Consider the following 14,002-nt stretch of genomic DNA (forward strand, 5'->3'; position numbering starts at 1 on the left):
CTAGTAAGGATGGTGTCAGTGAGAATGAACACACTGTTTTCCAGCCAGTAAGCAATGCAAAAAGACCAAGAGACCAGAGACCTACAGTGTTTTCTAAGGGCACAGCCTCAATGATCTAATATTCTTCCTCAGAGCCTCACCTCTTACATCAACCTCCCAACTCCACCACCTGAGCACCAGACATTTGCACAAGGCTTGTGGGGGATGTTATAGTAGCCCAGGTGGCTGTTTCTATGGATTAGCCGGTGATCACACTGGCGTTTATGAATCTTTCATCAGAGTTGTAAAGACACACCATTGTTGAATGTGTGAGCACATACATATTTCTAACATATCTGGGCCTTGGGAAACAATTGGACAGAAACTATTGAAATTTTAATGCCATTAACAACAACAACAACAGAATATTTCAGAGTGTTGTGCTGTGTGTGGCTTCAGAGAGTGACCTAACTGGGGCCACAGGGGAATGAAGAAAGGTCAGACACACAGACAGGTGTGGTGTACACTTGGAATCAGATGGGACATGCTTTCTCTGATGATGGGCACTGACTGCGCCCGGATCCTCAGCTTAGTTCTTTTATGTATCTAAATCCGGGATAAGCTTATTGTTTACAGTGGAATATGGAGGCAAGTTTTGCTAATCTTGATAGGAGGTCTCTGCAGGGAAGCAATCTCAGGCTGCAGTCATCCTGGAGGAGGAAGCTGTGCCTGATACTTTCAGCACACACTGGCAGTTGTTCTCAGACATTCATGTCTGGAGCAGAGGTATGCTTTGATACTTCGCTGAGCCTCTCCCAGGGAAGGCTTTGCCACTCCTGTGGGTCTGAAACATTGGGATGTTTGACATGGCTTTGCTTATGTCAACAATACACAATTTACCCAGGGCTTCATCCCCTCCTCAAACATGTCCTCAGGCATCCCATACCACAAGAGAAAATTATCAAGCAAGAAAAGACTTGGTACAGAGAAAAGAGAGAAGAGTTAATTTGTTTTTGTTTTGGTCTTAGGGTCTCACCTAAGACCCTACACAGCAAGCCTACCTGGCCTCAGACTTGCTGTGTAATCCAGGCTGGCCTTGAAGTTACAAGGATCATCCTGCCTTTGTCTGGTGAGTTCTGGGAATACAGACTCGCACCATCAGACCTACTGAAAAGTACATCTTGATATATCAAATATTGTGCTCAAATACAGAGGATAAATAACAATATTTAGAATGTATTTCCAATAAAATGACAAGAGACTACAAAACCACAGTTATATATTTTCAAATGGTTGCAAATAATCGTGTGGAATCTACCTCTCAGTATTTGCACCTGGACCTCCTCTGGTCAGCTATTATCAATTTTCTGGACCAGAAGGATCAATTGAGGCCAACTGATACACATCTTGGCCTGGCCCCTTCCACTTACCATCCATCAATGACAAAGAGCTTTTAAATCTGTAGACAAGACCATGTTACCATCTCTCTGTCTCAACTTCTATATGGCTCTATGTTGAATCTAGAAGAAACCCAGTTTTTACACACCAGGTTGTGCCATTGGATGTTGGCTACATTTCTGTACATTCTGGATTACTCTGCTGTTTCTGGAAAGCAGGGGCTATCCATATGGTTAAACCCCATATGTAAGAGCTCCTGGCACTGAGAAAACACTCCCTTTTCTGTTGACTTAATTAATTAGTGAGGGCTGGGGAGATTGTTCCATGAGTAAGAGCACTTACTGCACGAGCATGAGGACCTGTGTTCAAATCTCCAGCATCCATGTAAAACTGCTAGTATTGAAAGGTAACACAAATGTATTCCCATAGGTCACTGGCCTGCCAGTCTGGCCAAACATTGAACTTCATGAGACTCTGTCTCAGGGAAGGAGCTAGAGAGATGGCTCAGTGGTTAAGAGCACTTGAGGCAAAGAGGTCCTGAGTTCAAGTCCAGAAACCACTTGCTGGGTCACAACCATCTGTAATGGGGTCTGATGCCCTCTTCTGGCATGCAGGTGTAATGCAGATAGAGCACTCATATACCTAAAATAAGTACATAAAACTTAAAAAAAAAAAATTGTTAAGACTCTGACCCAAGGGAATAAGGCAGAAAGCAAGAATTAGATACTTGCTTTCCTACTATGGACTCTGCATAACCGTGAACTGGGGCTCACACTTGCACACACATACACATTGTGTAAAACTTTTAAACAATGAAATAATAAACGAATAGATGATTATGAAAATAAAATACTAAGCAATGTTTCTAAAGAAACATGTCAACCACCCATAGATATGTAAGGATTTTCTCATAAATTGCTTGTAAGAGTTCTAATCAGAATGGTCATGGTGGCACAAAAACCTATAATCCCAGCATTTCGAAGTAGAAGCAGCACAGTCAAGAGTTCAGGGCCAGTGTCTTAGTTAGGGTTTCACTGCTATGAACAGACACCAAGACCAAAGCAACTCTTATAAGAGCAACATTTAATTGAGGCTGGTTTACAAGTTCAGAGGTTCAGTCCATTATCATCAAGTAAAGAGCATGGCAGCATCCAGGCAGGCATGGTGCAGGAGGAGCTGAGAGTTCTACATTTTCATCTGAAGACTGCTTGCAAAATACTTAATTCCAGGATGAGGGTCTTAAAGCCCATACCCACAGTGACACACCTACTCCAGTAGGGACACACCTTCTAATGGTGCCACTCCCTGGGCAGAGCATATATACAAACCATAACAGCTAGCTTCATCTACTTAAAAACTTCTAAGTCCATTTGGGCCTATCTCAAACAATAAAAAATAAGTTTTCCAAAGTTAAAATTTAGGCAGTAATTTTGGGAAGCATTTAGAAAATAATAATGTAAAACATGTGAAGGTGATATCTTTTTGAGATTTAATATTCTAAATACTCAAAATACAGAATATGGCATGTTTGATGGTCCAAGTGAGAAGGGTTTATTACAGCTCATTAATCACAATGAGAATCAGGACAATGAACATGTCCTCTGGTTGAGGAACAGGAGAGACATTTTAATAAGGACGAGGTTTAATAAATCGTCATTTACTCACATGGTAGAATGTTCTTCAAGCACTGAAATGTTTTGAAAGCACATTTTTATTTCTAAGGCCATGTGCATGGCCCAAGGGTTAATCCAGATGCAATAGAAAACTCCAAACTTCAGTTATCAAAAGGTGTTTAAGTAGGCATCCATAACAATGTGAAATAAACCCTTATGATGGTAGCCACAGGAAAAAGTCTGACTCATAGAGTGATGGTGCTTTTAACATTATTCTCTACGCTTTCAAAAGAGTCACTACATTAAAATAAATATATAAATTTATATTAAAGTCATCATGTTTATAGAGAAATCACTGGTTTATGCTAGTGTTCATTGGTACTTACGTGCTTTACAAAACAGTGCTAGATACTCACTGAGAAAGACTTAAGTTCACTCTGTGGTTCAGGGGTGCGTAAAAAATGAATTTCCTTTATTTCATGAGCTATCCTATTTGGCTATCCCCTTTCCCATGCCATTCATTTATTTGTTTTGGGTCTTCTGAAAAATGATTTTTATTTTTAAAAATTATATGTATCTGAGCATAGCTGAGTCCAGGTGCCCACGGAGCCGGAAGAGGAAGTCAGATTCCATGGACCTAGAATTACAGGCAGTTGTGAGCCACCAAATGGAGGTGTTGGAAACTGAACTTGGTTCCTCTGAAGAAACAGAATATACTTTTAACCACTAAACTATGTCTCCAGCCCCTGTTTTGGGTTTTAGAGACAAAGTCTTATGTAGTCTAGGCTACCTCAAGAACTCAAGGTAGCTGATGACAACTTTGAGCCCATGATCCTCCTGCTTCCAACTTCCAAGGACCAGAGTTACATGTATGTGCATGCTGCCCTAACCTGAAAAAAAAAAATTAAAAGTAAAAATTTTAAAAATTTGGTAGAGTTGAAATGACCAGTTCAGGAACTATTCACAATTACACTTGCAAACTGCCTCGATGCCAGCTGAGACCAGACATACCCCTGTGCTTGACAGAAAAGAAACACAAAGCCAAAGAGGCTTGGAGACATCACAGATGGCCAAATGATGTGAAATACTATAACCAGAACCAGCCAAATTACAAGTCATGTGTGCCCCCAGAGTTATGCCAACCATACTTTTTAAAAATGGAAAAGTAAAAATCTTAAATAGCACAAGGTGTTTAAATATATGTTGTTTCAAATGAGACAGAGATAAATTTAGTCTACAGTAATTGCCGTTTTCTACCATAAAAGTATGGCTTCTGCTCCATTGGATACCAATCTCCTAAAATCGGAAAATTACAGAGATTAGCATGGTCCCTGGGCAAGGATGAAATGCAAGTTCACAAAGTGTGGCACGTCCTGAGTATGGTGGTCCATGCCTATATTCCTAGTACTTGGGAGGCAAGTTCAGGTCTTCCTTGATTACCTAGTGAAATCAATGCTCTTGTGGCCTTGATACCCTATTTCAAAAGGAAAAACAAAACATTATCTTGCTCACAGCCTGTAAATGTCAAGATAAGAATGTGCCAGAATGTGAGCACCACCCTTCGTTGTTAGGGCCTGCTACACTGAGCCTTCCCATTTGACCCTGAGCCTTTCCTGAGCCCTTCCTGTAGAGGAATCATTGATGTCTCATCACCGCAGGACCAGCCAGATCTCACAAACGTGCTCTCAGATGCTGCTGAGGGTTCCCAGCCACTGCTGTCTTTTATTCCCAAGCTAGGAGGATGACAGGAGTGAGGGCCTTGCAGGTTCTTCCCAGGGAAAGAAGAGGGCTTTCACAATGACTAGAACACTCCAGAACCCACCCACTGTAGACTGAATTCTTCTATCCTCCAATAATTATATGAGTCCTAGCTTCAGTTTGATAGTATTTGGAGTAAAGGCTTTAGGAATTAAATGTACTGAGGTTTGATTTCATGGGTCCCGTGAGTTAACATTCTTACATGAAGAGAAAGGCAGACTTCTGTTTCACACGATACCCTTCTTTTAATGTCCTGTTTTGACTCCAAACTTTCAAACTTAGTGTAAGAAAACTCAGTTTGAGAATATTCTAAAACGTTGTGAACAAACTGTGTTGTTCAAAGGTGGTTCTCGCCTTGGGCTCAGGGAAATGTCCAAACCACTCTTAATTTCCTACATTACATTTCATTGATTTTTTTCTGGATTGAACATTATGGGGTAAAGTTAAAGAGGGAAAACAAAAAAATGAAAAATTAAAGGTGCACCTTACACAGAAACGACTTTGGCTAGCATTTCAAACCATGATTCTGACTGATTCACATACTCTGACCATCCCCACCTGTGTCACCTCCTTCTAATAAAGCTATTCCTCTCACCCACCCGGCCATCACACCGGAACAAGAATGATTAGTGTCCAAGTTCTGATATTCAAAGTTGGCATTTGGAAGGCTTTTCTCTTTGCAAGCACCCCAACAGGCATCTCTACGCTGGTGGAAGGAAAGCCTGAAGCATGCAAGTGGGATGGGCTCCTAATAGCTGGTATGTTGCAAGTAAGAGAAGAAGCTCAGAAAGGAAGCAACAAAAGCAGGAATGGAATCGGCACCCTACCAGGAAGAGCCTTCTTCTTTCTAGTGATTGCTCTCATGGTATAAATGCTCTCATGGTCGCATGGTATACAGAAGGAAGTTTGTGTTTTATCTATGAGAGTCAGAAAGTCAAAGAAGAACCTTGACTGATGTCTTCATTGACCACGGATCTACAGATGTTTTCTTCTAAAGGCTCATATTAACTCTGTTCAACTTATTAAGTTGCTAGGCTATGATTTCTGATGAGAGAGAGAGAAAGAGAGAGGGGGGGAAGATTATGAAATCTGTATTGTAAATTTGACTACTCATTCCCCAAGCCAGTTGGATCAGGAAGCTTAACATGGACAAACAAGAACAAATTCAGCCACTCTAGACTGGTGCTTATCCATTTTTTTTTCCTGTCTTGTCACCCAGTATGTGGCAGAGGAGGGAAAGGAAGGGATCGGTTAGTCACTTGTGCTATTTATAAGGCCTCCAGGAAAAGCCTGAGATAGTGGTAAAATGTCCATTTCTTTGTATTCTTTAAATAATTGTTTCCCTAGTCGGTCCTACTGTCCCCAGCGTCACTGGAAAGCTGCCACATCCAAAGCCGCTGCAAGGCTCTGGTTTTGTTCCATTCATCTTCCTTTCCCTTGCCCATGCTCAAGGCCACGGACACCAAGTGTCCCAAACTGTCACTGAAAAGGATTCCTGTGCCCAAGGTGGCTTTATCATTGGCAATCAGAGACTCAGAGAAGCCATCTTTAACAACATTCTGTGGTGGATAAAAAAGAACTTGCAGGGGCCTGGAAACATGGCTCAGTGGTTAAGATCACTGGCTACTCTTCCAGAGGTTCAGGGTTTGCCTGCCCTCACTGCAGTTCATGAATATCTGTAAGCCTGGCTCCAGGTGTCCCCACACCCTCTTCTGGCCTTTGCAGGCACCAGGCATGTAAGAGTTGCACAGTCATATATGCAGGCAAAACCCACAACAAAACACATACAAAGGAAATAATTTAAATGACAAAGAAAAAACCCTCAGAGTATGCATGTGCTAGAAAAGGCTTGAACCAGAAAAATAAAATTTCACTCAGGTAGAATTATGAAAATAATTTTAATTGAATGAGCTTTTCCCGAAGGTTAAATTAACATACAAGCTGAAATTCTGGACAACACACTTCCGCTTTGTTTTGCAGTGGTGAATCTGAAAGGGACCACCCCTTTACCACACCGTGTCCTTCCCCCAAGGAGAAAGTTCCAGGGTAACAGCATTCATCTAAGCTAGCCTTCAACAGCCTTCTGCTCTTAACAAGGTGTCCCTGACACTTCCTTTGAATCTGGGTCCTGGGACTTTTGGAAGAGGCTGTCTTAATTAAAGAGGCTAAGTACTAAAAGACACTATAGCTGCCCACTGGTCCTCTCCTCCCAAGATCCTTGCCAAGGTCTCATGTTGTAAGGAGAGCAAATCAGACCATGGAAAGATTTTGGTGTCTTTCAGCTGACAGTCAGCATCACACATAGATACACAGACACACTGACAGACAGACAGACAGACAGACAGACAGACAGACAGACAGACAGAGACACACACACACACACACACACACACACACACACACACACCAATCATAGGCTGTCGAGTGAGCTGGAACTAGGAACTCTGACATTCAGGCAGCCTCAATCTTACTCCAGCTAAACAGGGCACCTGCCCTCTTCCAGCTGCCAAACTTGCAGATTCATGAGAAAAATAAACAAAGGATTATTTTAGGCCAGTGAGTGTTGGGATGATTTATGAGTTCATGGTGGCAAATAGCCAGAACACAGGGACAGTGTTGGACAGGTTTTGGAGAGGATCCCCCAAAGTGTCAGGGACATGGGTGCCTCCTGCACAGCTTGAGTCTGGGATGGTCTCTCTCAGGGTTTGTTGTCTGTCCCTCAGTCAGTTTCTCCCTTTTGACCCTGGTGGAAAACAATGAACACATCTTTGACTTCGGAGGATTTCTTACAAAACAAGTCGCTTTTGATGTGACTTGAAATCTCAAGGAGACTCTAGGGCAAAGTGTCACTTTAAATCTGACGGAGATCAGGAGCAAATGGAGAGGCAGAACCGACGGTCCTTTAACAGTGTCATTTTTAATTACCACTGGAAGAGTCATCCAGTCCTAAATGCCTACATTGTTTAGGGGGTGAGTAGTAAATAGGTAACAGTAAAGAGACTACTAGTGGCCAGTTCCTCCAGCACTGCCCTGCATGTCAGGCAAGCTGGTGAAGGCCCAGCCCTGAGTTCTAGCTGTAAGGAACCAGGCTGTGAAACCTGGCTCTGCTCCTCCTGTCTTTCCTATGTTGTGCAACTAACAAATCTTTTCCCACCGCAGGTTCCTCAGCTCAATGCTGGCTCTCTGAACACTTCCTGCCACTTTAGGGTCGCTGTGAGATTCAGACAGACATGTAGAGCCTGGCATCAACGATGTCCTCAGGAACAATACTGTTAGTTTTGTATTCCAGACACCAGATCTGCCGTCTGTGTGATTTATCCTAAATTAAGCCTTTGTCCATAGAATTTAAGCACAGATGAAATCCATTTAAGTCCGCACCTAAGGGAAACTTTTGCTGTAAGAGTCTTGCCTCATCCCACATTTGGTAACTATGGGCACGGTAGACTGGGGCTCAGTGGGAGCTGTAACAACTCTAGTAATGAGAAATTTGCAAGGAATGGGAACTAAACTCTGCCTTTTCCAAATTCCCAAATATCATACAAATTGTATGTCTTTAAAGTCTTTGAGGCAGTGGTTCTCAACCTTCCCAATGATGTGACTGTTTAATACAGTTCCTCATGTTGTAGTGAGGTGACCCCGACCATAGAATTATTTTGCTTCATCGTTATAAGCCATAATGTAAGCAACTGATATGCAGGATATCTGATATGTGACCTCATAGGGGTGTCGACCCACAGATTGAGAACTACTGCTTTAAGAAGCTACGTATATGCCAGGCTCTGTTTTTGTTGTGCACTCTTTCTACAGGCAAATGTGGCAGAGGTTCTCTGGAGACGTTCGGTGTTTTCTCAGTGTGAGAGGCAGCTAGAGAGGCCTTGGCTGCCACTCCTGGCCCTTGGCATGCAGCACTGACAGTGCCTTCCCTTAACCCAGTTGCCCCCATCCTCCCATAGAGTAAGTGCCCCTTTTGCTACATTATGTGCTTCTAGCTTTCTTTCTGAAGAAAACCCAACTGATTCCAGCAGGACCCACACATTTATCTTTCCCACAGCAGTCTCTGCTAAGTGACTCATTCTTCTAATGTATTCGTTGCGACCTCTCTGTGCTTCTCTTGATAATTAGTAAAACAAGGAAAGCAAAAAGCAGGCAGAGGTTTTCGAAAACAGATTAAAGACAATTGCTCAGAAACACTAGCAATCTGGAACTGTTGCATCTGCTAGGGAGAAAACCTACATCCTATAGCATCATGAAATGGGCAGTACTCTGGGAAGTGAGACCATTGGGATGACCTTCACCTACCTTAAAATACTAGTTAAGTTTTATAAGCTATTGTCACATATTTCCACAGCTCTGAGAAACTGGCTTTTGAATAGCTATCATTTGTCAAAAAGACTTTCTTCATCAAAGCACAGGGGGCATCCCTGAGACTCTCCACTAACCTTGGCCCTGATTCCTTACATCTTTTCTCCACTCAGGCCAGAAGGACACACTGGGGAAGAAACAAAACAACAGCAACAATAAAATACCCACATTGTTTTCTGTGGTAGTTTGAATGAGATGTCTCCCACCGTCTCAAGCATTTGAATGCCTGGTCCCTAATTGATGGTGCTGTTTGAGAGGTTTAGGAGCCATTTAGGATTTGTTGGAGAAAATATGATAGTAGAGGTGGGATTTGAGAGTTTAAAGACTCTTACCATGTCTAGTTCACTTTCTGTTTGGTGTTTGAAGTTGAAAATAATGTGTCTTCTGCCTGCTGCTCTAGCCATTATGCCCACCACCATTGGCATCTATCTGCCATCTTGGACTCTAACTCCCTGAGATTGTAAGCCCAAATAAACTCTTTCCTCAATATATTGCTTTTCTTGGTGTTATCAGAGCCACAGAAAAGTAACTGATACATTTTCTAATTTTCTTGGCTTATCAGTAGTCACATGATCCAGATCTAGAAGAATGGTTTGTGAGGTAAATTTTGTTAAAAACAAAACAAAATAAAACAAACAAACAAACAAAAAAGGAATAAATATAGTTAGTGGGAATTCCTTCCTTTGCATCTCATACCTTCAAAATAAGTATGTCTTGAGGAACTGTAGCAGCCATTTTGAGATCAGAAAGTAACAAGCCAATCTACCAAGGATTATAAAGGCAAAAGATAAAGTGACATTGGATGTTTGATGTTGCTATGGAATCGACATCTTCCCTGGTGCCTGCCTTACCCCAGACTTTTCCTTACATGAGAATAATATTAATAAACACTTGTTTGTATAAACAAGAAGTACTTGTAGGGTATTCTATTCCTTGTAGCCCCATTTCAAGAAAACACAGTTGTGCCTTGGAATCTCCCTGAATTGATCCTAAAATCCTGCCTTGCCCAGCCACATAGATAGCACAATCTTTGCATGCCCAAGTCTCTCTGGTTAGACTGGATCATTTGATGGCGTGATCTAACTTACGCTTACATTCCTATGTACAAATCATCTCTGGATTACGTATAGTAGCTAATGCAATGTAAAATGTCTGTTAGTAGTTAGGCTGAATTCTTAGGGCACAATGACAAAGAAAAAAAGCCTATACATGTTCAGTGCAGATGCTTTTCTAAAAAAAAAAGAATGTTTCAATCCTTACGGTGCTTGAATCCACAGCCATGCAGCCCACACACTGGGAGGGCTGACTGTGTATTATTTATACCACCCAGGGGTTTTTCTTAGGAATGCAACAAGACAACTGCCACAAGAGTACATTGAGCATTATAAAATGAGAACTAATTTTAAAGTCTCTTCTTAAAGGAATCAGATGGTTTCCCGAGAAGCTCAGGGCGGGAGACATTTCACAGGCATGCTAGATGATAAAATGAGATGTATCACTTGCTCCTTTCCACAGCACACGGAGGCTGCTGCGTCCCTAAATCATTAATAACCAGTTAGTGTTTTCACAGTGCGTGGCCATCCTTCGATGTTTCCTCCTCGGGATCTCTGTAGGAGATTGTAAATCTCATCTAACAATGGAAGAACTGAAAACAAGGCTTTTCAAAGGCTCTCTCAGAGATGCTATGGGCCTCTGGCAGACTCAGAACTAAACCTCAAAGAACTTAGCATGCTCTTGTAGTTGGTTTTCTCTTGAAAGCCCAATGTGACACAGCCCAAGGAAGAGCTATATTTAAAAAAATGTTTTATCTCCTATGTATATTTAAAATAAAGTTTATATACATGTATGCAAATGTTACCTATCATTATATATAAAAATGACTGTAAAAGATGGCAAAGGAAGGGGGAAAATGGCTTCTTACTATGCAGACAATTCTGCCCAATATTGCCATGCCAGAAGCAATGTCAAATTTACTGCTTTCTAGATGCACCAAACGATGAGAAATGAAGGGTTGCTCTTTTTTAAAAAGTAGACAATGAAGAAAATAGCTCATTGTCAGAACAGAATGAAGGTTTTTTTTTTTTTAACTTGTACACAAACAAACAACAAACTGAAGAATTAGTTCTCATACCACATCTGAAGTCCCAATACTCAGAGGGCTAAGGAAAGAGGATCATGGGGTAAGATTCTCAAAGAGTTATTTTTGATTAAAAAAAAAAAAATACACATTCAGGAGTACAGAGCTCAGAATACTCCTCTGCCTTCTGAACCCCAAGAAAACATTCTGGAAGTTCAATAATGTTCTGTTTGATGAAACAGAAACCAGGCCTTTAATTAATTATTCTATTTTCAAGAATAAATTTACTCATTTCAAAGCATTTTATCAAAACGTCACGTTAGTAAGATTTATGTGATATGAGTTCAAAAGGGGAAAATGTGTGTGGGGGTGGGGGAGCTCAGATGAAAACACAAAGAGACCCTAATTAAGCATGCCTCAAAGCTATCTTTGTTTCCAAATTGAGAGACCCGGAGGTGAGGATCCTGTGTCCCCCGCTCTGCTACCTCCTTGGTGTGAGAGCTTGAAGACATCCCTTCCTCTCAACTTTCAATGACTGTACTAGGCAAAATGATGAGTCTCTTCCTGAGAGTAAACAAGATGAACAGCAACAATAACATTAGCTATGCTCATTGCTCAAAAGGGGTCTTAAGGCAATCACACAGGCAAGCAAGGACCCACTGGACACCTGCTACAGAAGCTGTAACTTTATTGCTCTAGGTGGCAGGCAGCAAAGGTGGGTTGACTCTCAGGATCACACCGTTCCACCCAAACCTGTTGGGTTTAAACTATTGTTTAGGCACATCTTGGCTTATTCGTGCCTGGCAGGACCTGTCTTGAGTACATTTTAAAAAAAAACCATTAGGAACAGATCCTGGAGAAGAGAGAGGGGACAGTTGGTTCAGCCTGTCATTGAGGACACTGATGGTCAATGGACCTTATAGAGGCGGCACAGCTGGAAGAGTTTGAGGAATGAAGAGGCTGGTGTGTGGCAAGCAGAAGAAGTGTACCTCTGAGCAGAAGTCTGCTAGCATGAGAAAATGATAGAGTGTGATGAAGAAATGCTATCTGCCACGGAGGCAGGCGGCTGACCTCAAGTATGTCTTCCAGAAAACAGATAGAACTCTGCATTTCCCGATGGAACTTGTAGGAATAGCATATTCCTTGAGAGAGTGGGAACTTTGTTAGATTCTTCAGTCTCTGAGACCTGGAAGCATAATAGTGTGTGTGTCCATTTTCTAATCCCTTTTGAGTTAGATTTATGTTGGTAAGAATAGATTGTGGCCGGGCAATGGTGGCGCACGCCTTTAATCCCAGCACTTGGGAAGCAGAGGCAGGCGGATTTCTGAGTTCAAGGCCAGCCTGGTCTACAGAGTGAGTTCCAGGACAGCCAGGGCTACACAGAAAAACCCTGTCTCAAAAAACAAAAAACAAAACAAAACAAGAACAGATTGTGGGTACAACTACAACCAAGTTCTAATCTTGCCTTCTAAATAACTCTTACTACCTAGAATACTTAGTGAAGGGTTGGATTTTTCAGAGCCCCAAGTCCCTGCTAATACATGGATCTGCCTTTCAGTGCCCCCTCTCCCAGGAGCCTAGCTTCTCTCCAGTATAAGTAGATGAAAGAGAAATGAGAAAAGGGACAGATAAAGATGTAGGAGGAGCTAAGGTGGGAGGAGTACTGAGAGGAAGAGATGGAGTAAGAAGAAGAGGAGAAAAAGGAGAGTAGAAGCTAGGAAAGGAGAGAAGTAGAAGTAGAAAAAGGAGAGTAGAAAGAGAGAAAGAGGGGGGAGACAGGGAGGCAGATGTTCATGTATCTCCACCAGTCAAAGATAGTGGTTATATCTAGGTTGGGTAGTGGGTTACACCTCTGATTGAGCAATACCAAACTTATAAAGCCTATGACTAACATTTTTAAAAAAATTTATAAATGCAAAAAGGAAAAGGGGGCATGGGATAGGGGTTTTCTAAGGGGGGCGAATGGGGAAAGGGGATGGCATCTGAAGTGTAAATAAAATATCTAATAAAAATTTTTTTTAAAAGAAAAGAAAAAAAAAAGAGACACTAGGGAACAAAGGCCATCATCAGTGCCTGATGCTGGGCTGTGTATCTAGAAATTCATTCAGAGGGAGGAAAGGGAGGTTATCCCTTCAGCAGAAGTGGGACAGAGAAAGGAAAGTATACTATTTGTTGTTCTAGATTGCTGGAGTAACGCATTGTCTCTGTCAGCAGTATTAAAGTTTTCATTGGCCAGAAGTCAGAATTACACTGAATCATGCTCCAAAACAGTGATGGGCTTTAGTTGAAGAAGAAAAGTATAAATTAGAAGGGGAGAAAATCTGAGCCCAATGGGTGGGATGCTTCAGGGAACAACCAATGCAGAATGTCTCAGAAAGAAGAAAAACGAGAAGAGGAGGAGGAGGAGGAAGAGGAGGAGGAAGAAGAAGGAGGAGGAGGAAGAGGAGGAGGAAGAAGAAGGAGGAGGAGGAAGAGGAAGAAGAAGGAGGAGGAGGAGGAGGAGGAGGAGGAGGAGGAGGAGGAGGAGGAGGAGGAGGAGAAGGAGAAGGAGAAGAAGGAGAAGGAGAAGAAGAAGGAGAAGAAACAACAGCTTGGTGTCTATTTCATTTTATTTTTTGGCACAGGAACGGAAGAAAGGGAAGGGAAGGAGAGAAAAGATGGAGGAAGGAGACAAAGGAAGGAGAACATAAAGAGGAAGAAGATAAGGGATGGAGGAGATGGAAGAGGAAGACAAGGAGGGAAACTGGAGGGCTTGTGGTACTGTACACCTAAACTCTATTGAGAGAACTCCATCTGGCTGTACCTGGCTAGTAAC

The 14,002-nt window shown here is 42.0% G+C and overlaps 1 non-coding gene across 1 annotated transcript; it reads left to right on the forward strand.

The window, feature by feature from the left end:
- Nucleotides 1-4,264: 4,264 nt before the first annotated feature.
- Nucleotides 4,265-4,366, forward strand: LOC117693904 (U6 spliceosomal RNA). Its single transcript, XR_004604494.1, has one exon. It is a non-coding gene; the product is annotated as a U6 spliceosomal RNA (small nuclear RNA).
- Nucleotides 4,367-14,002: the final 9,636 nt, after the last annotated feature.

Source organism: Arvicanthis niloticus, chromosome 21, assembly GCF_011762505.2.
Source record: "Arvicanthis niloticus isolate mArvNil1 chromosome 21, mArvNil1.pat.X, whole genome shotgun sequence".
Classification (NCBI taxonomy): Eukaryota; Metazoa; Chordata; class Mammalia; order Rodentia; family Muridae; genus Arvicanthis; species Arvicanthis niloticus.